This window comes from Pristis pectinata, chromosome 21, assembly GCF_009764475.1.
Source record: "Pristis pectinata isolate sPriPec2 chromosome 21, sPriPec2.1.pri, whole genome shotgun sequence".
NCBI lineage: Eukaryota > Metazoa > Chordata > Chondrichthyes > Rhinopristiformes > Pristidae > Pristis > Pristis pectinata.
The window spans coordinates 13,219,833-13,243,883 of record NC_067425.1 but is presented as its reverse complement, the minus strand read 5'-3'; the positions used below and the strand labels follow the sequence as shown (position 1 = coordinate 13,243,883).

At 40.2% G+C, this 24,051-nt stretch overlaps 1 long non-coding RNA gene across 1 annotated transcript in view; it reads right to left on the bottom strand.

Annotated features, from left to right (window-relative positions):
* Positions 1-12,292: 12,292 nt before the first annotated feature.
* The window catches only part of LOC127581378 (uncharacterized), a 45,735-nt gene continuing 33,976 nt past the window's right edge, over positions 12,293-24,051 (bottom strand). The window contains exons 2-4 of the long non-coding RNA XR_007957945.1: positions 21,288-21,394; positions 20,534-20,603; positions 12,293-13,642 (exon numbers count right to left, since the gene is read on the bottom strand). This is a non-coding gene — a long non-coding RNA (uncharacterized LOC127581378). The remainder of the gene's footprint in view (positions 13,643-20,533; positions 20,604-21,287; positions 21,395-24,051) is intronic.

The window sequence follows — 24,051 nt, the reverse complement described above, 5'->3', positions numbered from 1 at the left end:
GTGTGTGAAGGAGGAAATGAATTATGTTTACTCATTCTCTTTGTCCCATATTATGTTGCACATAGATGACATTATACCAATACAAAACTTGACTGCTTTTATGGCCTTTATTTGGAAGTAGTTTTTATGCACTATGTTTACACCAAGCTTGAAGTACGATATTGACATTCTTCTATTAATAGATTGATAATCTACATACAACAGTAATATGTGATCAATGCTGCTAATTAAAATAAAGATGTGAAAATAACTTACAATTACAGCTAATTATACAAAAATAAAGTGCAGCAGACATCCGAATAAGGATAAAAATGTTGACCTGAAATTTAGGGTAAGCAGCAAGCAAGCTGGTTAATGAAGAACATTTGGAACTGCCTTGTGTGGTTCCTCCTGGCAAGAAGCCAACTCCATCTACCAAGGTGATGTCCTGTGAGGTGCCGGACATTTTACAATATTATGCATCACATGTGGGTGATGCTTTGGCCACAACACCCATGGAAAGGTCTTTGACAGTGAGATAAGCCTTGCCCTGTGATCTTCAAAAACTATTAACTATGAATATTCAAAAACTATTGTGTATGTAAACAAAGGAAACTAAAAACATTTGAATGAAGTTTTATAAGAATCCGGAATTACTAATACTTATCACTTTGCTGCTGTTCCTCTTCAGTGAAATCAATGGAGAATCAGTCCGTGTGGCTCATCCATCCAAGCACAGCTGATTGAACGGTGATCCAACACAAGCTTGCACTCCCCATGGCTCCAGTGTCAGATCACATTTTAAAAATGCCGCAAACTACTTACTGAAACTAAGGGATGCCGAAATCCCAAAGCTGCCACCAGTCGTGCGAGGAAATGTTGATTGCTACTTGCTTTGCAGCATAACTGATATCGCAACAGATAATCTGAATCATGCATTCCTGGAAATGAATACAATCAGCTCCTTCCTTAACTGATGGAAGCCTGGATAAGATTGACATTCATTCTCAATAAGTGACATTCAAATCATTCTTATTTGAGGAAACAAAGATGGGACCATTCATTATTTTTTCAAATACATAGGGGTCACAGAGTCATACAGCGTGGAAACAGGTCCTTTGGTGCATTGTGCCTGTGCTATCTATCAAGTACCAATTTATATGAATCCGATTTTCCAATAATCTGTCTCTGCTGCTCCAATGTGGAGACAGAGAAGTATTTGACATGTCTTCCCTTTCCTTTAACCATGGCTTGTCCTCTACCATAGTTGACAGAGCCCTCCTATTCTTCTCATTTGTTTCCCCTGCCACCACTCTCACCCCAGCCAAGCAGGGGTGAGATTTCCATGGTCCTCACCTTCTACCCAACAATCCTCCACATTCAGTGGATCATCCTTTGCAACTTCCACCACCTTCAATGAGATTCCACCACCAGACACCTCTTCTCCTCCCCTCCCATTTCAGCATCCCAGAAGGTCTGTTCCGTTTGTGACGCCCTGGACCGCTCTTCTGTCTCCACCAGCCATTCTCCTTCTCGTGGCACTTTCCCTTGCAACACAGGAGGTGCAACACTTGTCCTTTTACCTCATCCCTTCCCACCATCTACAAACCCAAAAAATACCTGACAGGTGAGGCAACACTTCACTCTCACTTCTAATTTCATGTATTACATTCGGTACTCTATATTGGAGAAGCCAAATGCAAATTGAGTTGAGCCCCTTGTAGAACAGGTTTGTTCAATCAGGGTAACCCTAAACTTCCTGGCACTTTAATTCTCCATCCCATTCCTTCCCTGACCTATCTGTCTGTGGCCTTCTGTACTGTTCCAACAAACCCAATGTAATAACGATTCCAACAATTTCAAATAACTTCTGCTATAAGGTCATCCACCTGTAATATTAACTCCTCAGGTAATGCCTGATCTGCTGAACTTTTTCAGAATTCTCTTTTTGGTTTCTGATATCAGGAACTCTGACTGTCTCAATGGGGCACTTCATTTCTTGGTTTCTTGCTGACTTGCTGCAATTCTTTGCTCCCTGTTTCACTGTGAACTCAGATTGTAGATCGTGCCTTTAACACCAAGTTTGGGATGGAGAATAAAAGTGCCAGGAAGTTTAGGGTTACCCTGATTGAACAAACCTGTTCTACAAGGGGCTCAACTCAATTTGCATTTGGCTTCTCCAATATAGAGTACCGAATGTAATACATGAAATTAGAAGTGAAAGTGAAGTGTTGCCTCACCTGTCAGGTATTTTTTGGGTTTGTAGATGGTGGGAAGGGATGAGGTAAAAGGACAAGTGTTGCACCTCCTGTGTTGCAAGGGAAAGTGCCACGAGAAGGAGAATGGCTGGTGGAGACAGAAGAGCGGTCCAGGGCGTCACAAACAGAACAGATGATATCAGTAGATACGCATCTGATGCTGGACAAATGTCAGACAGGCAAAGGTGAATCATGAGAGGAAGTGTCCTAGGCAGATTTCTTGATAGCTGCTAATCAACCCAGAAATGATTTCAAGTGTGATCCGATGACACAATATGACCTCTATGGACAATTTGCATAAAAAGTTCCAATTTCTTGGCTATACTGTCTCATGTCATAAAATTTTAAAAATTGTCTTTTTCTTAACACGTATCAGTAGATAGAAGTGAAAAGATTTCATTTTACTCTATGGCATTGTCCTGAGCTAAGCTGGTGACATGATTACTTATTAAGCACATGGCTATCCAAAGTGAATGAAACCTGATCAACTAACCAAAGTTCTTCAGCAAATATCATTTTGTGTTTCACCGCTCAAGATCTAAACAGGTAACAGGGTAAAAGCAGTACTGGTAACAAAATGAGAAAGTGTACCTGAAGTAAAAACAGAAAATGCTAAACTCACTCAGCAGGTGAGCATTTTCTGGTTTTATTTCAGATTCCAGCATTTGCAGATTTTTTTGGTTTCCATCAAGAAAGTCTACCTGCTGGGTGAGGGTTACAGCAAAGGCCTGATTGTTCAACTTCTTTTGCTTATGGATTTTTTTTGCCATGGGACATCTAATCCATCATAACTAATCCATAATTCTCTAAAATGGCAATTCACTTCTCGGAAGAAAATCGAGAAATTGGATTTGCCCATTGCCTTTCTCCCTGCCTCTCCAAAAATCTTTATCAGTGGTTTAAAAAAAATGCCATTTCTTGCTTGTGAAGGCAGCTTGCCCCTCGGAACCAGCCGTCAGAACAGTTGTAACATGAAAGTGGCAGGAAGCGAAAGCTCAGGCAATAGAATCAACCAATAAAGAGGAAGGGGAATATAGTTTCAATGAGAGAATGAGTACACTGTGGTGAGACTTGAGTTAAAGTCATCAGGTGTTTTCTTTTCTGCAAAGGATTATTTGTTAAACCTTACACTGTTGGGTCACTGTTTTCACCCACTATGGTAAAGGTGAAAGACATTGTTGCATTTTCTGTGAGCAGAAGTAGTGATCTGTTCATTTTTCTGTAATCCCACATCAGCATCTTCAATCTTTTTGAAAGACAAAACCTAGGCCAGGATAATTATTGGTCAATAACAGTATCTTTTTCAGCAACAGCTGCTCCTTCTTACTGAGAAACATAGTAGAAGCCTTTCATCACCTGGGCATCTTACTGAAACTCAGCATCAGGTCAAACTACTGAAAGGAAAACGCAGGTATTTTTGTTTGTCTACAAGGTATGGACATCACTGGTAATGCTGGCATTTATTGTCAATCCCTAATTGTCCCCAAACCAGTTAAGAGTCCACTTCATCGGTGGCATCTGTAGTTATATGTAAGCTACATTGTGTAAGGATGGTAGGTCTCCTTCCTTGAAGACCATTTGCATACCAGATGGGTTTTTATCACAACCAGTTGTTACCAATGTCTCCAACTTGTTTTTAAAAAAATCTTCATGATGAGAGTGCTTGAGTGTAAAAGTGAAGAGAGCTTACTGCAATTAAACTGAGCGTTGGTGAGTCCACGCTTGAAGCAGGTGTACAATTTTGATTAACGTACCTAAAAATGGATATAGTTGCCATTGAGGAAGTGCAACAAAGATTCACCAGACTTGTTCCTGGGAGGGCAGGTTTGCCTTATAAGGAGATATTGAGTATACTTGGCCTGAATTCTCCAGAGTTTAGAAGAATGGGAGATCATGCAAACTTACAAAGTTCTTACAGGGCTCAACAGGGTGGATGCAGGGAGGATGTTTCTCCCAATGAGGAAACTAGAGCCAAGGTCACAGTCTCAGAATAAGCAATTGGTGATTTAAGACCGAAATGAGGAGAAATTTCTTCCTTCAGAGGGTGGTGAACCTTCTGAATTCTCTACCCTGAGGGCTGTGGAAAGTTAAACATTGAGTTAATTCAAAACAGAGGTTGATCAGTCATGGTATTTTACTGCACAGGAGGAGACCTTTTGGCTCATTGAGTTATAAGGAGAAACTGGATAGGTTGGGACTATTTTCCCTCGAGCAAAGGAGGCTGAGGGGTGACCTTATGGAGGTTCATAAAATCATGAGGGACACAGATGAGGTGGATTGTCACAGTATTTTTCTTAGGGTAGGGGAGTCTAAAACTAGAGGGATTAGGTTTAAGGTGAGGGGGAAAGATTTAAACAGAATCTGAAGGGCAAGTTTTTCACACAGAGGTTGGTGGGTAAATGGAATGAGCTGCCAGAATGACAACTTTTAAAAGATATTTGGACAGGTATATGGTTAAGGAAGGTTTGGAGGGATATGGGCCAAATGCAGGAGACTGGCTCAGGAAGGCACCTTGGTTGGCTTGGACGTGTTGGGCTGAAGGGCCTGTTTCTGTGTTGTATAACTCTATGACTCTATAAGAAGCTTGTTAAACTGCAGGGAGGGTGGAGGAGGAGAGATGTCTTTGACAGGGTAATACCAGGGTGACCATGGAGATAAGCTGCAAACAAGGTTATTCCCTGGATTTTGTGCTCAAGCCTTGGATGGTGCTGCCTCCATTTTACAGGGAAAGTGAGAATGTTAACAGTCAAAGGTAACAACTAGGTTGAATTGCATCTACAGTTCCACCTGAAATCTATCTTTCTCACCTCCGGTACGCCTTAATCAACGATGGCTGAACCACTGCAAAAGTTCTCAAAGTTTGGGCAGTCATGGGTTGTTGAGCAGATAACCACAGACTCTCTGAGTGATGCACATTCACCATCCTCCATACCATGCCTTCATATTTTGTTTGCATCAGCTGGAGGTGCAGAGCCTCAGCAGCAGTCTTTTGCTGCTTTGCAAACCAGTGATTGTAAATGAGATAAGGGACTGAACTTCAGCTCAAATTAATCAGTGGGAATGGGTGAGACATTTGGTTAAATGTGCTAAAATTGATTTACTGCCATGTTCCCACTGGAATCTGCCACATTGGCTGTGGAGATGACTCATGTTGGAAAAGCACAGATAGAAAGGAGGATTGAATTCCAATCGATTTTAATTGGATGGGCCAGGAGTTCTAGTCTGACGAATAATGCATTCTAATACATTTCTACCCCTCAGCATTTTCAATACTATTCACAGTTTTGTGAATGGAGATTAGAGACTAATAAAATTTCCTGAGCCACTTAAGGATTGCCAACGTGGTATCTGATGATTTCAGATATAATATCGGCTGAAGTATCAAGTCTCTGTTTCTCACTGCTTAATGACATGGTTCAGATTTAGAACTGACTTTCAAATTAAAACTAAGGCCCCATCTAATCCCACTGGTGTACTAATAGATCCTGTGGTGCTATTTTGAAGAGGAGCCCTGTAGTTATTCCCAGTAACCTGGCCAGTAATTAGGTGGGAGCCAAGTCTAGAGATGTGTCACTTTTGGCCAATAATTATCCATCCCTCAGTGCTACTAAAAGAGCAGTTAAATGATCGTGTTCAAATTGTTACTTGAGAGTACTTGCTCTGTACAAATTTGCTGCCACATTTCCTGGATTTTAACTGCATCCTGAAAAGAATTTAATTGTCTGCACAGCACTTTATGAATCCCTGAAAGGGACACTAAAGGTGCTATATTAATGGGCCTCTTTCTTTTATATTACTAAAGCCTACCTTGTAAACAAAACATCAGTCAGCCAATTCAACATACTTCATTATTTGGACTGTCATTCAGAATCTGCACAGAACACAAGGTACTAATGAGGAATCTATTCAGCTTGTATTAATTCATTTATTCAGCTGGACCTGACTGTTCCCTTTTTGAAGCAAATAATTGTTTTTTAAGTGATTATGATGCTCTGTCTAACTGTCCATCTAAATGTAAATAGCTTGTCGTGAAGAGAAATACTCCTTGAACTTTTTCACCTTGTATATTTTTTACTAGTTTTGAACACATCCTTTTGCACTATTCTCACAACTTGATTTGTATTCCAGGTATTTGTTCCCATTCCTGTAGGTGTCATATGAGCATTCCATTCCATGTAAGAAGGCTCCACATTCCTTTTGTCTTTCCCTATAACAGTCGGCTTGTCACCAATATGTCCATTTTTTTAAATCTAGTTGAAGGACATACTTCAGCTATACACACAAAAAGCTGGAGGAACTCAACGAGTCAGGCAGCATCTGTGGGGGGAAACAGACAGTCGACATATCAGGTAGAGGCTCAGTCCAAATGAAGGGTCTTGACCTGAAACATTGACTGTCCATTTCCCTCCACAGATGCTGACTGACCTGCTGAGTTCCTCCAGCATCTTGTTTGTTGCTCCAGATTTCAGCATCTGTAGTCTCCACACTTCCTGGCAAACTATTTAATAACACATCAAGTTCTTTTGAATTCAATCTTTCTTGAAACTTAGTTGTAGGTCTGACTTTGCGTTCCGTATTAACAATCACATTTAAGTTACACACCAGCAAAATCTGGTTAATGATGCAATGTAACATCAAAGCGTGTATCATCCTTTGTGAAGTGGTTTGAACAAATAAAAACTAAATGAAAAGGGAGACTTTCCTTTTGGAGCCCATGTGTCTTTGTAAATGACCAGTAAAGCCACACTGGTCTCTTACTAAATACTGAAAACATTTTAAACAACCTCAAAGACCTGAACAGATCCTGGACTCACAACCCTCTGACTCAGAGACGAGAGGAACAAAATACACTGGAAATGATTTTGATTTTGCATAATGAGTTTATGATAATTTAGAATAAAATTGTTGATTTGGAACATGTACTTGTGAAATTGCTTTAAATCCTTTCAAAGTGAATATACCTCAAAGACATATTCGGGTCATTTTGAATTTAACTAACAATACTGCATTAAATCTTTCAATTTGTAAATAAGTTTACACGTACATAGTAAACTGATAATCCTAATCGTGCTTTACTGGTTTTTAACTAATTCGTCATTCTAACTGTGGTAATTACAAAGGGTCTCCCTGTTGTCTGTCGTAGAAGAAGCCATACTTCTCCCCTCCTCCCAAAGTCTGAAGAGACCTTCTCAGAGTCGCCATGCACTGTCCATCGAAAGGTACAACGGACTTGATCTCCCCTGTGCAACAAATTTAGGAAGAATGTACACCTCCAACCACTGTACAAGGTCTTTACTGATCACACAGTGAGAGTAATAATAGAGATTCTTTAAATTTGGCCATGCTTGGACTTTCATTATGGTTCTACATAATGACATGCCAGCTTTAATCCAGACTAACAGATTTAGCACATACCAATCCCAGTGAAGATCAGAGTCAAATAAGGCTTTGTAAATAAGATAAGATATCTTTAATAGTCACATGTACATCGAAACACACAGTGAAATGCATCTTCTTGTGTAGTGTTCTGGGGGCAGCCCGCAAGTGTCACCACGCTTCTGGCGCCAACATAGCATGCCCACAACTTCCTAACCTGTATGTCTTTGGAAAGTGGGAGGAAACTGGAGCACCCGGAGGAAACTCACGCAGACACGGGGAGAACATACAAACTCCTTACAGACAGTGGCCGGAATTGAACCCCGGTCACTGGCACTGTAATAGCGTTATGCTCTTTTCAATCTTCCTCACTGCAACACTGCACCTGACCTCCGACAAACCTCATTACCTGTTCCAGAACCAAGACCACTCCAATGTCAGTCATGGAGTTACTGTGCCCAGATGATGCCTGTGTGCATGCACATAGGAAATCAAACTCTGTCATCATTGATTTCTTCAGTGAAGCATCCAGAGGAGGCCCTTACATGAACATTCAGAAGACAAAGTTCCTCTAACAAGTTTCTCCTGCTACATAACACCACTCCCAGGTGATCAACATCCATCACAAGACTGTGAAAAACATGGATCACTCTATATGTTGGGAGCCAGCAAAGGCAGACATTGATGTTGAAAGTTACCACTGCCTCCAGTATGCCAGCACAACCTTGGGCTGTCTGAAAAAGATCTTAGAAGACCAGACTGAAGACCCCCCATCTAGCTCATAGCCCACGAAGCATTAATGATCCACATTAATGCTTCGTGGGCTATGAGCTTTTTCTCCGGTGCTTGAAGATGTCCATTGTAGACCTTCCTGTCTACAATGGACATCTTCAAGCACTGGAGAAAAACAACCAAATGGAACCGCTCTCTAAATTTTTTTTCTCTGATTTTTTTGTGCAGTGAAGAACCTGCCCACTGAACCTCATGATGGAAGGAATCTGCCTTGCAATTCTTGAGTTCCCTCAGTGGGAGGAAGTGGTGAGAAGGAACCATGTAATAAATTTTCCTGTGGTAGACAGCAGAGATCCTTCTGCAATTAGTACAACTGGACCATAGGACTGGTTGAAATCTGGTAAGGTGCATCTGTGATAATTGGTAACCCCGTAAGGTTTACTTTATTCATGTCAATTTATTTACAAATTGAAAGTTTCAAACTTATCAGCTGACTTTATAATGGGTTAAAGATGCTTTCTGAAAAATATTCACTTTAAAAAAAGATTGTAAAGCAAATCCACTGGCAGGATAGACAAACCAATGTCTGCATTCTCATCCAGTGCAGCATCACCAGCACCGATGGTTAGATTGTTCTCAACCACCACTTGGTGAGCAGGTCACATCATCCCTGCCACACGTTTGAAAGGTGGATTGGAATTGTGTAATTCCTGATGTCTAAGTCGTGGAAGAGATCCCAGAAAATGTCTCTCACCTGCAGAATGTAGATTAGAATATCATAAGTTCTATGGTGATGTGCAGTTCCTTAGGGATTCATTAATATAGGTAAGATACAAGAGGCAGGATTATTAATACACCTTCTGCTAAAAAGATGTTTACATAAACTCTAAAATGCCATGAAACATGCCACAGAATTTCTCAAACCAATTAAGGAAAGACTACTGATTGAATCTCACTATTGCATGTGGAAGACATAGAACAGTACAGCACAGGAACACGATATTGTGCTGAACTAATTAAACTAGTAATTAAATTCCTAACTAAACTAATCCCTTCTGCCTACACAATGTCCATATCCTTCCATTTCCTGCATATACCCGTGCCTAGCTAAGATCATCTTAAACACCTCTATCGTATTTGCCTCCAGCACCACCCTTGGCAATGCATTCCAGGCATCTATCACTTTCTGTGTAAAAAACTTGCCCCGCACATCCTTGAACTTACTCCCTCTCACCTTAAATTAATGCCCTCTAATACTAGACATTTCGACCCTGGGAAAACGATACTGGCTGTCTGCTCTATCTATGCCTCTCATAATCTTATAAACATCTATCAGATTTCCCCTCAGTGTCCTCCACTCCAGAGAAAACAACCCAAGTTTGTCCAACCTCTCCTTATAGCACATGCCCTCTAATCCAGGCAGCATCCTGGTAAACCTCTTCTGCACCCTCTCCAAAGCCTCCACATCCTTCCTGTAATGGGGATGACCAGAATTGAATGCAATACTCCAGATGCAGCCTAACTAGAGTTTTTACTGGAGTGGAGTCTACAAGTTCTGGAAAACAAATGTAAGATGAATTGAACTGTTATCCAGTTCTGACAAAGGGTCTTTGACATGAAACATTGACTCAGTTTCCCTTCCCACAGATGGGGCCTGACCTGCCGAGTGTTTTCAACATTTCCTGGTTTTGTTTTATTTGTCTTACAATATTAAGGTCATTGCACATAACTCTTATCACTTAACTCACATGAGGTTCCACATTAAAGTACGTTATGATTTTTTCCATGTGTGTTGTTAAAGATGGCACATCTTATTTTATGTGTTTACATGAAGTAAGACTTAACTTTGGTAAATGATTTTTATATTTCATTAACAAACCAGCTTCACTACAAATTACTTACAAATATAAAACTGAAATACATTGCTGTAAAACATTGCCAGGCCTATTTTCAAGTTGTAAGGAAGACACTAAGCCAAACAGTAAAGTGGTTAATAGAGAGCAAAATGATTCCTTCACTGAGGAAGTGACTGAAAGACAGAACGTGGTAACCAGGGACAGCTGCTAGATGATGTCAATGACAAGAACAAATGCCATCGATAGAGTGCTTTGAATGCAGAGGAAGTCCTCAGGGTATTTCACAGAGTGAAAGGAATGGACACTGAGACAAAGAAGGGAGGGTATGAGGATGGGACTTCATGGAGGGCAGTAAAGATAGCTAGGGAGGTGGAGGACTTTTAGTGAGAGAGGGCAAGGCCTACATCACTGGAAATATGACTTCAGATGCAAAGGAAGGGAGCATGCATTGGAGCCAAGGTTAGAGGAGCAGAGAATTTTGGGGAGTTGTTCCAGAGCAGAGAGAACTGTAGAAATAGGAGCAGACACAATTTAACCTTGAGGACAAGAATTTAAAAAATTTTGAGTTGGGGGATCCATTTTGGATCAAATGAAGAAAGGAGTGAGGCAGTAACCTGATTTATTTACCACAGCCTTTATCTTCAGGCAGTGTCTCAACCCTCGGCTTGTCACTAATCACCATGAATAGCCAGAAAGCAGTTGGTCCAATGCTGCTTCTTTCTGATTTGGAAGACATTTCCCGACAGTGAAAGTACTCTAGTGACTATTTTTGAGAAAAAAAAACTATTTCATATCATTTTTTCCGATGTGGGTATCAGCAGTTAAGCCACCTTCTTGAGCTGCTGCAGTCCTTCTGGTTAAGGTACTCCCACAGCGTTGATGGGTGGGGAGCTCCTGAAGTTAGACCCAGCGACAATGAAGAAACAGTAGTACTGGATGGTGTGCGACTTGGAGAGGAACATGTAGGGGATAGTTTTTCCATGTGCCCGCTGCCCCTGACTTCTTGGTGGTAGAGGTTTGGAAGGTGCTTTGGAGTAGCCTTGGTTGCTTTTCTTAGCTGGTATAAACTACACCCATGGAGAGCCAGTAGTGAAGGGAATGAAAGCTTCGGGTGGTTGATGGGACTCTAATGAAACATGCTGCTTTGTCCTATCCGGTGTTGAGCTTTCTGACTATTGTTTGAACTGTACTCAGCCAGACAAGTGGAGATTATTCTATCACAATCCTGGTTTGTGCTCTATAGATTGTAGAAAGACTCTGGAGTGTTGCAGAGGTGAGTCACTCGCTACAGGATACCCAGCCTTTGATCTGCTATGAAAACCACAGTACGTATGTGGCTACTAAAGTTGAAATTCTGATCAATGGTGATCCCAGGATATTGATGGGTGGTGGTGGTGGGGGGGGGGGGGAATGTTCCTAGACAATGGGAATGCTATTAAATATCAAGGGTAGATGGTTAGACTTTTTCTTATTAGAGAAAGCCATTGACTAGCACTGTTATGACATGTATGTTCCTTACCCCTTACAAGTCTATGCCTGAATGTCACCTAGTTTTGATGCATGCAGGCATGGGCAACTTTATCTTGGGAATTTGCAAATGGGAATAAGCTTGCATAATCACCAGTGAATGTCCCTTCTACTGACCTTATGATGAAAGGAAGGTCAATGATAAAGGCACTGAAGATGATTACACCTTGGGCACCATCCTGAGGAACTCCTGCAATGATGTTCTGGGGTTAGGATGAATGACTTCCAAACTACAATCATCTTCCTTTGTCCCAGGTATGACTTCAGTCATTGCAGTGATCTCCCTTGATGCCCACTGACTTCAATTTTATTAGGGATCCTTGATGCTGCACTTGTTCAATGCTATCTTCACGTCAAGGCCAGTCTCCCTCACCTAACCTCTAGAATTCAGTTTGTGTTATATTTACAGACAATATCATTAAAATCAAAGAGAAATCCAAACTTTATTTTTTAAAAAATACACACATTCACACTTCAATTGATACAATAGTGTAAATAACAGTTATAATAACATTAATACTTCAGATAATTTCATTTAATTAAGTTATAACACTTCGATAACAAAGTAATCTTATTGCAACTACATGGGGATTCTGGTGAAACTGCACCGGAGCATTGCTTTTAGGGACATTCTCCCTACTTGAGCAAGGATTTTCTTGGGACAGTGTAATGAAAGTTCACCAAGTTGATTCTGGAACAGGAGGGGTGGGGCTGTTTGATGAGGAGGGTCTAAGTAGTCTGGGCTATACTTAATTAAGAGGCTTGAGAGGTGATCTCATTGAAATACCCAAAATTCTTACTGGGCTTGGCAGGGTAGATCCAACAATGTTTCCCCCGGCAGTGTGTCTGGAACTGGTGTCACAGTGTAACAATAAAGAGATAGCCAATCAGGACTGAAACAAGAAGAAATTCCTTCATCCAGAGGGTAGTGAATCCTTGGAATTCTGTCACCAAGAAGTTTGTTCAGGCTCAGTCACTGAGTACATTCAAGGCAGAGACTGATGGATTTGTGGATATAAGGGAACTATGAGATATAGGGAAAGTAGGACTGAGGTAAAAGATGAGACACAAACTTATTAAATGGTACAGCAGGCACAAGGGGCAGAATGAGCTCAACTGGCTTCTATCTGTTACATTCTTGTGTTCTGACTCTCAGTTGAAATGGATGTTATTTTCCTGAAGAACCACTAATGCTACATTCAGTCATACACAAATCAATAGTCACTTAGGAGAGATATCACTGGAATTGCAGTGAAGTTCCAGTAACATGGATTGCAGAAAATTTGCTACAACAATATCATTGGTTTTCTTTTGAAGATATATCACACTTATTATTTCCTTCAAGGTTCCCTTTATATCCTCCTTGGGCATTCCAGACCTGGCATTTCCTGCCATTCTTGGGAGGAATGTATATTGTGCTGAACTGTTACTCCTTTTTGAGCAAGACTTGGAAGGCTGTCAGGGCCCAGTGATGATTCGCCATTTTCCACCTCTGTCGCCTCCGCAAGAGGGTCAGTTTCAAATTACTGCCACTCCAATGTATAAAAGCTGCAGTGAAGAGTAAGTGAATTTCTCTTCTTCACACTCTCTACTCCATTGTACAGCATCTCTTACTTATGATGCAAGCTTTGATAATTTAGAAGTTTCATAAGGATATTTTGCTGAAACTAAATATAAAGAATATCCAGCTATAAAACATTTTTTTAAAAATCCTTTGAGTTTACAATAAATCATAAAGGAAAAGCACCATTTCTAAAATTAAATAAGAACAATCATGTAACAAAATTTAACTACATTTAAAAGAACTTTTTAAAAAAATCTATGTAACATATCCATTGCACTGGAAGCATAATTTCTTGGTAGAAGCATCTTGTCATCGGACAGAAAAGCTTTCAATGACACATGGAATGCATTCTATAACAGAAAGATCAAATTAGTGTTTATATAAATAGTTCACTGGATCTGATTTCAGTTTTTATAATTAATCAGACCTCTGCATTAATCATTGTCATAGAGTCATGGAGTTGTTAAGGCAAAGAGGGAGGCTGTTTGGCCCATTAACTCTAGGCCAGTTCTCTATACACCAATCCAATCAGGCCCACCTGCACCCCCCCCCACCCCCCACTGTATCAACATAGCTCTGTATGAGTTTATTTCCCTCAACTGCCTCCCAGTTTCCTTTTGATTGTCAATCGCTTTTGCTTCCATCACATTTGTATCAGGACACAAAGTAGCAATAATGAGTAAGCGCCCAAATTTTCAGGATCTAACCAGAGGCGTCCCACAAGTATGTGTGTTAGGGCTGCAACTACAGTGAGGGCAGATTCTTGCAGCAAAGCTGAAGTCGGAGTGATGACACCAATATGGAGGTTTGACTGTCTAGGACTCTATGTCTAATCACTCTGGCCTCAGCATCAATGCAGTCATTCCAAGCTCTGCGTTGGTGCAATGAGTCTAACTTCACCATTGGTGCAGTCTCTCCATCCTCGTTGTTGACTCAATCATCCCGACATTATTCAGGCACTCGCTCCAAGGTATTTTGTTTGACACCTTGCCACTGAAATTCAGCAGCTCATGAAGCCCATGGTGTCGTTTGTTATTGAATAGGACTTCCAGGTGGGAAATCCTTTCCTTTGTGCATGGGAATCAATAACAAATGGTGGAAATCTGTTCATTGTAAGGGAGGATGCAAAGGAGATAAGTCTGGGGTGAGGGAATCAGTAGTCAGTGGCACTGATTGTTGGTGGGCGTGTCACTAATTTCCAGACAGCAGTAAGCAGGGGATAGACTCTGTCGTGGGGGGAAGTTGTTAGCTCTACTCAGGGGGAAGATTTTGGTTCAGTTGATGGGGTGGAGTGGGGTCAGGTTGGATTAGTGGATTGGTGTGTGGATGGGGGTATGGGGCAAAGACTGTGAGCTTGGAAATGGGTGAGCCTTACCCTGAGGTGGGTGTCTGGACATGGAGATGCACAAGAAGAGCCCGGTAAGTATTTTACTTAAAGGGGATCAACCTGAGGAGGTTCCCAGTGCTGAGGCAGCTCCAACAGCCAGTTGTGAAAGCTCTCCTGCATTTGTGGGCCACACATACATGATCCAAAAAACCCTCAAGTGGCAGTTAGAACAATAAACGCCGCTGTGGGTGCCTGAACTCTGCTGCACATGGGCCAGTAAGGTGACTGAGGACCCAGAAGAAAAAGTGTGGACCTTATATAACTCACATGAAATGCCTGATTGCCATTATGTAATATTTTCAATGAAATGAAAAGCTTGGTGCACAATGGCATAGTGCCATGCAATCCAGTGTCTGACTTCCCCATTAGTGCAATCATTTTAATTGCATCAAGGGTATCAACAGTGCAATCTCACAAGTACCTTTTGCACTCTGAACATGATTAGGAAGATCCTCCAACCTTCCCATTGGTGATGACTCTCTGCACACTGCATTAGTGCTGACAACCCAACAGTGCTGAGACATGAATCCCATTACTGATGCAAGAAATTCAATCTCATATTGGTGGCAACTCTCTGAGCTCACCCTACCAAGCCGCACATTGTATGCTTATTTATAATTCATCCATACATTTTGTTATGTGTGAGTTTGCAACTAAGATTTTGATATTGGAGATCTGTGATCACTGGTGTACTGCAGGGATAGGTGCTGGGACCCTTGTTGTTTGTAACTTACATTAATGACATGGATGTGAACATAGAGGGTATTATTAGTATGTTTGTGGATGACACAGAGGCTGGTGTTATGAATAACGTGGAAGGTTGTCTGAGGTTACGTCAGGATATAGATCAGATGGAAAGTTGGGTGGATGAAATGAGAGCAAGAAAAGTTCTGAGAATGAAACAATTTCTCCTAATCTTGTTTCTCCCAGTTGAATGGAATGGGGTCTCAATGTAGATGGTCAGGTCACTCCCCAGAGTAAAGGAGAAGAAGCAGAGAACATAGAACATTACAGCACAGTGCAGGCCCTTCGGCCCATTTTGTTGTGCTGAAATTTTATCCTGCTCTAAGATCTAAGATCTATTTAGCCCTCCATTTTTCTATCATTCATGTGCCTATCTAAGAGTCTCTTAAATGTCTCTAATGTATCTGCCCCCACCACCTCTGGTGGATTTTTGTGTGTACTTCTCATTCACCACCTTCCCATTTTACAGAGGAAAAACAATTACAGCAGTGTGAATTTTTTGACTGATGCTCCAGATCTTTATTTTGATGAAGTGCTGCAAGGCCTGAGCCCCTTGTCCTCTGAAGAGGGATTTAATGGGAGTGGTGGGTGTGGTGGGGGAGGGAGTGGGGTCAGGGGATGGTGGGGGGTGGGGTGCAGGGTGAGAATCAAAAAGAAGCAGGTTTATTTGTCAGTGAGGAAGCCTCAGTACTACCCAAACAGGAAGCACAAAGCAGCATCAATCTTTTCAAACTGCCTTGTGCTTGGAGCTTTTCAAACAAATCTGAGCACAAAAATACACTTAGGGCTGTGAAGTCTGTTCAGTGCACAGTAAAGTCATTCACAAAGACCATGATAACCTATGAAGAAAATAGAGGCTGCAGATGAATGCTAATTTGTGGATGCATTTGACTCCGACATCTAGCAGTAATAGTGCAGAGGCTGATCATATCACATCAAAGGGTGTTAACAGACTACAGACATACGATCAGGTGCAGCACAATTTTGCCAGGCTCTGAACTGAGGAGCAATAGTGTTTAATGCACAGGGATCAGAATTCTGAACATTACAATGACTCACAACACATGATTGTGGAACAAATGAAAAAGAGATGTAAATTTAATGAATCTACAGCTTACATCTCCCATTACTGCCACACCTTCTGTCTCCTAAGAAGCAAGACTTACTCTTGCTGAAATGTTCTATTTTGAAAACTGTTTCACATGCAATTATTTATGAAGTATACTGGCTTGGGATGCTTGCAGTGTAACAAGTTCTTAATTAGACTGCAAAGGTTACATATGCTGGTAAAACAGAAAATGCTGAAAATACTCAGCAAGTCAGGCATCATCTGTGGAGAAAGAGACAGTTAATATTTCAGTATTGATGAAAGGCTACTGACATAAAATTTTCACTTGGTTTCTCTTTCCATTGATGTTGCCCAGCCTGCTGAGTATTTTCATTAGTTTCTGTTTATATTTCAAGTTTTTAACCAGATTGATTTGTGGCAATTGAGGAAATATGTCTGAAGCTCCTGATATGAGGATTTGCCAAGAGTGGAATAAGGATTGATTCATCAGGTAGTGAATGGGATGGAGTCGTAGAGTCATACAGCATAGAAACAGGCTGCTTGGCCCAACATGTCCATGCGAACCAAGATACCTATCTGAGCTAGTCCCATTTGCTGGTGTTTGGCCCATATTCCTCTAAACCTAAAATGGGCATGAACTAACAGGTGAAGGAAAAAGTTATTGTTCCTTTGATAGCACAGTGGTAGCAGTCTCGCTTCTGGGTTAGAATGGGAAGGGCTTAAGACCCGTTCCAGGAGCGAGATATTAAAATGCAGTTGACCTCTACTGAGGGAGTACTGCACTGTTGGAGGGTTGGTTTCATGTCACTGTCCATCACATGTGATGTTGATCCTCACAGGTGTGGTAAAATGTCTCTATTTCAGCAGTTAAATTTCTTATAATAGTAGTTCTGATGTCGGGTTGCCGAGAGTCCATTATTGTATGGAACTTCTCTTATTTCAAAGTGAGAAAGGTAGTCCTTTACTAGTTTGATATGGACAGTCTTTTCCCCTTATAATTTACCCAAATCAGACACCTCCCAAAAAAGTTCAAGATCTCAATTGATTCAAAGGTAAACTAAATCTTATCAGGCTGTGAGTTTTCCAGTGGGGAACCTGGAGTAGTTGGAGAAACATGCTGGGTGAATCAAGTCTTGCTGCTGATCACAAGCTCTACCCAAGGTAGCAAGCATCATGTACAACCTATCCCTTATCTTTGAAGTATGTTGGAAGTGTTACCAAATATGCCTTGGTGAAATGCTATTGTTCACCTGGTAGTTGTACATGATGTTGAGTGTGAATGTTGAGGGTGGTGGATGGGATGTCAGCCAAGTGGACTGCTTCTGCCCTGCATGATGTCAACCTTCTCCAATGTTATCAGAACTGCATTTCTCATGGAAGAGAGAGCATTCTATCACATTTCTGACTTCCGCCTTATAAATGAATGATAAATGGACGCCTTATAAATGGCTTTGGGAAGTCAGGGGATAAATCACGTGCCACTGAATACTCAGCCACTGACCTGTTCTTGGATCATATTTTAATGTGCCATTGCATGATCAGACCCATTGAACGTCAAGAGGTGCTAAATTCCCCCGGGCACTTGTCAGGCATGAATGTCACTTATTACTGATTTGATCGACGGCATGTGTGTTTAATTGGACTAAAATGACAAAACATTAAGTAACTTAAATCTAGAGAATATCACTTCCTGCGATTGTGTAAAAATGGATGATTGCACATTCTCTATTTCTCCTGATTTCTGTTTGCACTGAGATCAACAGAAATCAATATTGGGAGAGATGGAAAACAGGCTACAGTTTTTTATCACCTGCTTTACACCATAACACAAGTGAAGATCAAGCCACATTTGCTAAAAATTACATTTCTACTTAAATGGGGTTTTAACTAGTTTAAAATTCACACATAGTGCCTCTGTTTAACTTCCAACTTGTTAAGTGTTTGTACTTTAAAACAGATGCTGTAATTTTCAGCTTTGATTTAATAACAGTCTAGAATTATTTTGTAGTCCCCATTCTCATGTATTGATCACTGGTGTGCTTTGCAATTATAATTCCTCTGAACAACAGCAATACTTTTTCCACGTTAAATTCTTACGCAGCTTTAGACCATATTGGTGCAAGCAGATCTCAATCAGTGAGTCCCCAAGTAGTAGCTGAGTTGCCTTGTGGAGATGGAGAGTGAAATGGCAGGGCAAGGAAGCTTGGGCTTGTCACATCTCCCCACAGTTTACGACCAGGCACTACTACAGAGTAAGGTGCCTGACTTGGGAAATTTAATTTATTGCATGGAAGCATCCTAGCAGAGCAGCTGAGAGAGTTGCTGCCTCACAGCTCCGGCGACATGGCTTCAATACTGACCTCAGTGGTTGACTGCATTGAGTTTGCACATTCTCCCTGTGACTGCATGGGTTTCCTCTCGGTGTTCCAGTTTCCTCCCACATCCCAAAGGTGTGTAGGTTGGTGGGTTAATTTGCCACTGTAAATTGCCCCTAGTGTGTTGGTGAGTTGTAGAATCTGGTTGGGGGGGGAGGGGAGGTGGAGTTGATGGGCATGTGAAGGGAATAAGACCGAATTTGTGCACGGTTGGTATAATTGAGTATCTGATGGTTGGCATGGACTCGCTGAGTTGAAGGGTCTGTTTCCATGAGTATGATTTGATAACTCTAAAATGAGAAAGGTGAATAATTCTACAACGAGAGAGTCAAAATGGAAATATATAATAAGTATTTGAGCACACAGTAGATTTTGACTTTGTTCTTCTGGAGAAAGATATTAGACTTCCTAATACTGTTATGTTCTATGTACAGTCACTATAACAAACACTGCCTTATACGAGACACAAGAGACTGCAAGTGCTGGAATCTGTAGCAATAAACAAGACACTGGAGGAACTCATTGGGTCAGGCAGCATTTGTGGAGGGAAATGGACAGTTGACATTTTGGGTCGAGACCCTTCATCTGAACTGAATGATAGAGGAGAGGTAGCCAATATAAAGAGGTGAGGGGAAGGGGTGGAGCAAGAGCTGGCAAGTGATAGGTGGATCCAGGTGAGGAGGGCTGATAGGCAGATGGAGGAAGGGAGAGTGGGAATTGTGCCAGAGGCTGGGAGGTGATAGGTGGAGACAACAAAGGGCTGAAGTTGATGGAATCCTATACGAGCTCCTTTAAGTGCTTTTAACATAGAACATCATCCAAGGTGCTTCACAAAACAAATAAAACAAAAATCCATGCCAAGCAGAAGAAGGAGCAGTCAGCAGAGTTGGGTGGTATTAAGACCAGATGAGAAGGAAATGGGATCAGAGGGTGCAAATCCCAATCTTTAGCTAGCCCTCTTCCAGGTTTCCCAAATGATTGGAGTTAAAATTAGGGACAATTTGTTAGTTCTACGTGCACTATCTGACTTTAAATAAATTGAAAATAATTTAACAAAAATAATTTTTTTCTGTAGATGTTATTTCTGGAAGTCTTGGTGCTGGCAATCACACTGTCAGCAGTGAATGCCAGTCGCTGAGGTTCAGCTAACGTTGTCACAAGTCAGATTTATTGATGAAAAAGTTAAAGGTTCATGCACACTTTGTGACCTTTGGATCAAGAGGTGAAATGGATAAAGTAGTGCTGCAGCGTGGGGCCACAATCTACAGGATCACCTCAGTACAGTGAATGGTGATAAATCTGTTAGACGCTTTTAAAGGGAGGCAGTTCAATTTTCCTCTGAACAGGATTCTTCATGATCTTATGCAGTCAGTGGAAGAGCAAATTTCAGCCCCAAAACTCCTCTTTAAGTCTGATTACACATAACGTTTACTCACCATAAGCATTACGTTTATCAAAAAAAACAAAACAGCACAAAAATCGTACTCTCCACTGATCAGTTTTACTCCAGGTTGTTGGAGATGTTCTTATTGGAATAAATAGTCCAAGTAATGAGGCCATTCTCTGATTCTTTCAACATTATCAATGTTTCAGTGATATATTTTTTAAAAAATCATGAAAAGTGCAACAAATTAGTGAAAAGGAAAATGTAAGAAAAAACACTAACCTATTGCACAAGTCCAACCAAAGAAACAGAATTATGTTCTCCAATTTCAGGAACTCCATATATTGTTGCTCTAAAATATTAAAGAAATGCTTATGTTGTACCAATTATTATTAACAAACTCTTCAAACTAGATTCCATTCCAAGTGTTGTGTTGGTGAAACATTTGTGAAATTGCTGGAAAATCTGCTCATATCTTGTTTGTTAAGAAGTGATAGATGTCAATGACTGCCAATGTCCTCATATAATTGTATCAATCCCACCCTGTGGGATGTGTGGACAGAAGTGACCAAACAGCCATGTAGGTCAAACATTTCCAGCATGTGTGAAATATCTTGCTATCTGTCTCAGGAAAGTGTCATAAAACCAAAGACTACTAGAGTCAAGGGGAATTCATCTTATTGAGCCTATGCTGACTCTTTGAAACAACTATCTGAATTGCTCAATTTTCCTCATTTCCTCATGCTTTCCTCAATTCCCATCTTCCTCATAGTCCTGCAATTGTGTTCCCTTTCAAATATTTGTCCAATTTCCTTTGGAATTTATATTGATGAGGTTAACACTGATTCAGTGTCCTTTCACCTCTTGAGATTTTCTGTTAAATGGATTTGAAAATCTAATGGGGACACACACGTGGGTAAGGCAAATCCCAAGGAGTAAGAAGAGATGTTTATGATTTGGTAACTTAATTTTATGCATTTTACAGAATGTTTCTGTGAACCAGAAGAAGGCATTACAAATATAAAGAAATACTTACTCTGGACTGGTGCTTTCAGGATATAAGTCTACCAGTGGGACAGAGAAATCCCCAAAAACAATTTCAGCATTTGTGCCATAGGGATCGTCAACAGGCTGCACAGGTTTCTGTAGGGTACAAAGAAAGATGTTATTCTAACAAATTTATGTCTACCACAGGTTAAGAATCAAGACAACACTTCTTAAATATCCTTTTGAGATGTTTTAATCTCTTTAGTAGCATGTGCTTATCGAATCGTTGAACTGTTAAGGTACAGAAAGATGGCTATTTGTCTCATTGGATCTTCTCTGGATGTTTGTCAATTACATCTGCTTCTCAACGCATTTACAAAATTTTGTCATTTATTTCAGATACAGATTTATTATCACTGACTTATATGACATGAAATTTGTTGTTTTGCGGCAGCAGTACAGTACAAAGACATAAAATTACTATAAATTACAAAAATAAGTAAGTAGTGTAAAAAAAGGAATAATGAGGTAGGGTTCATGGACCCTGCAGAAATCTGATGGCGGAGGGGAAGAAGCTCTGAATCACTGAGTGTGGGTCCACTTTTTGCGAACCACTTTGCAGTTGCAGATGTTATGTAGCAATAACACACCGTGATCCTGCTTTTCTCTTCCTCTGGTAACAACAACAGCTTACCCAACAGAAATATTTAAAGCGCACTGCTTTATGACATTGGATGACCAGAATCAGATTTCTGCATCTCACAACTCCATGAGGAATCCAAAATTTACATAAAAATATCAGTATACAATACATTGGGAAGATTTCCATCTTGGCACTGGACTATAAAATGGATGCTTTGAACTGATCACCCCTTATAGAAAATGCTCACTTTTTATGTCCATTAAAATCAGTTACCACTCTATCAGGGTGGTTCAGTTTACTCTTGGGTGATAAGTTAAAAAATTATTCCATAAATTCTTAAAGAGGTGCAGACTTTATTCAAAATATATTTAATTGTTAAATGTATCAAGGTCAAATTTTGCTCCACATGACAGAAGAGTTCATTAAGGCAAAAGCAAACTCTGTGGAAAGATCAAATAAACTATTCCTATTAGAACAAAAACCATAGCGATCAGATTTACCCACTAACCAAGGAGCATAATGAATCCCATGTTTGACTACAATAAGATGAAAGCACAATAACTCTGTGACAACCATATTTTCATGGTGAGATAGTGATACGCAAATCTGATTTTCCATCCCTTTTAAGCACAGTAATGCCCAATAAGCCATTAAACACTTGCATTCTATGGCGTAAATCCAAATGTGGTCTTTACCCTAATGAATTGTAGGTTGTGAAACTTGACTTTTAGTACCATATCCACATGAATATTTCTACCAGAATATATTAAATTCAGTTGTGTTTTAAGAAAATCAACATACATGTTGATTTTCATTTCAGATAACAGATTTGTAACTTTTAATTTCAGGTTTATGTTTAGTGATGCCCACCAATTTCAACAAATGGTAACTGCCCTGATTTGGAGTGAGTTTTATTTTGGTTCAACTCTAATATCAGCACAATTTTTAGAAATAAAGATTTTTTTACCTGCACTAGGCTATTAAAAATGCATCTCCTAATTCAGTATTGTTTCTTTATTATCTGCAGTTCATAGATTTTTATCAAAGTGACTGGCATATTTTATCACATTAAACTATCATGAAAATTCATTACCCCATCTAAGGTTATTAAATCCAGACATATAATTAAAACGGAAATAACACCAAGCGAATTTAAAACTACTATTTATTCTGAACCTTTGATTAATAATTCTTAAGTCTAATTATGTAGTCATGGCCATCTACAATTCTGTAGCTGGCAAATATTACGTAGCAACCAATGAAGCTCTATGAAAACATTCTCTATTCATGTTATTTGTGGGTGATGGTCAATATTATTCCAACAGAAATGAGTGATATCAATAAACTTTGCCACAGTAGCATAAGCAGCCTGAGGATTGTGCTCTCCAACCTCATCCAAGGGGAATTGCTCCCCCATTGCTCTGCCCTCAGTGGATTGCTTCTAGAGTAAGTGATTAGTCAGTCTGCTGCTGTGGCATTATAACCAGTGTTAGTGGTCAAAATGACCAGCTTTATGAGGAAGCTTTGTATATGAGCTGTTGGTTTAAATCATGATGTTAAGACTGAGATCTGACTTTACACTAACTGCTCAAATTAATCCAACCTGTGATTTTTCTTTTTCTCATAAAGCTGAGGAGCAGGATTGGGTCACCAAATTTAACCCTGACTAGAAAATGTTGAGTAGATCAGTGGCAGAAGTGAAGGCAACCTAGATACTGTAAAAACCCACAACTTATAACAACAAAAGCATTTGTACAGTCATAGTTAACCATGAAAGGAGTGAAACAATCTAGTTTCATTGAAGATGTTCTCAGGATTATTCAACGTCCTTGAATAGTGAACTGTTGGGGCACAGAAGAATATTTTAGCAATTGATTAGAGTAGTTCCCTGTTTATTTCCTTTGTCAGCACAAACTTGAAAGTTTTAGACAATACAGTCTTCACTCGTTAATACTCTACATGGACAGTAGATTCACAAAGTGTAGCCACTGAATCGGTGTGAACCTCATTAATATAAAAGAGTTTCAAGAATGATACAATGAGACTCTGATTAATGTCATTGTGTGCACTCGGGTAATTTTAAACAAGTTTTAAAATAAATGATTTTATTTAGAGTTGACATAAAAGTGGAGGGCACTTATTTCTTTTCAGAGGGTTTGCCCTTTGAAGT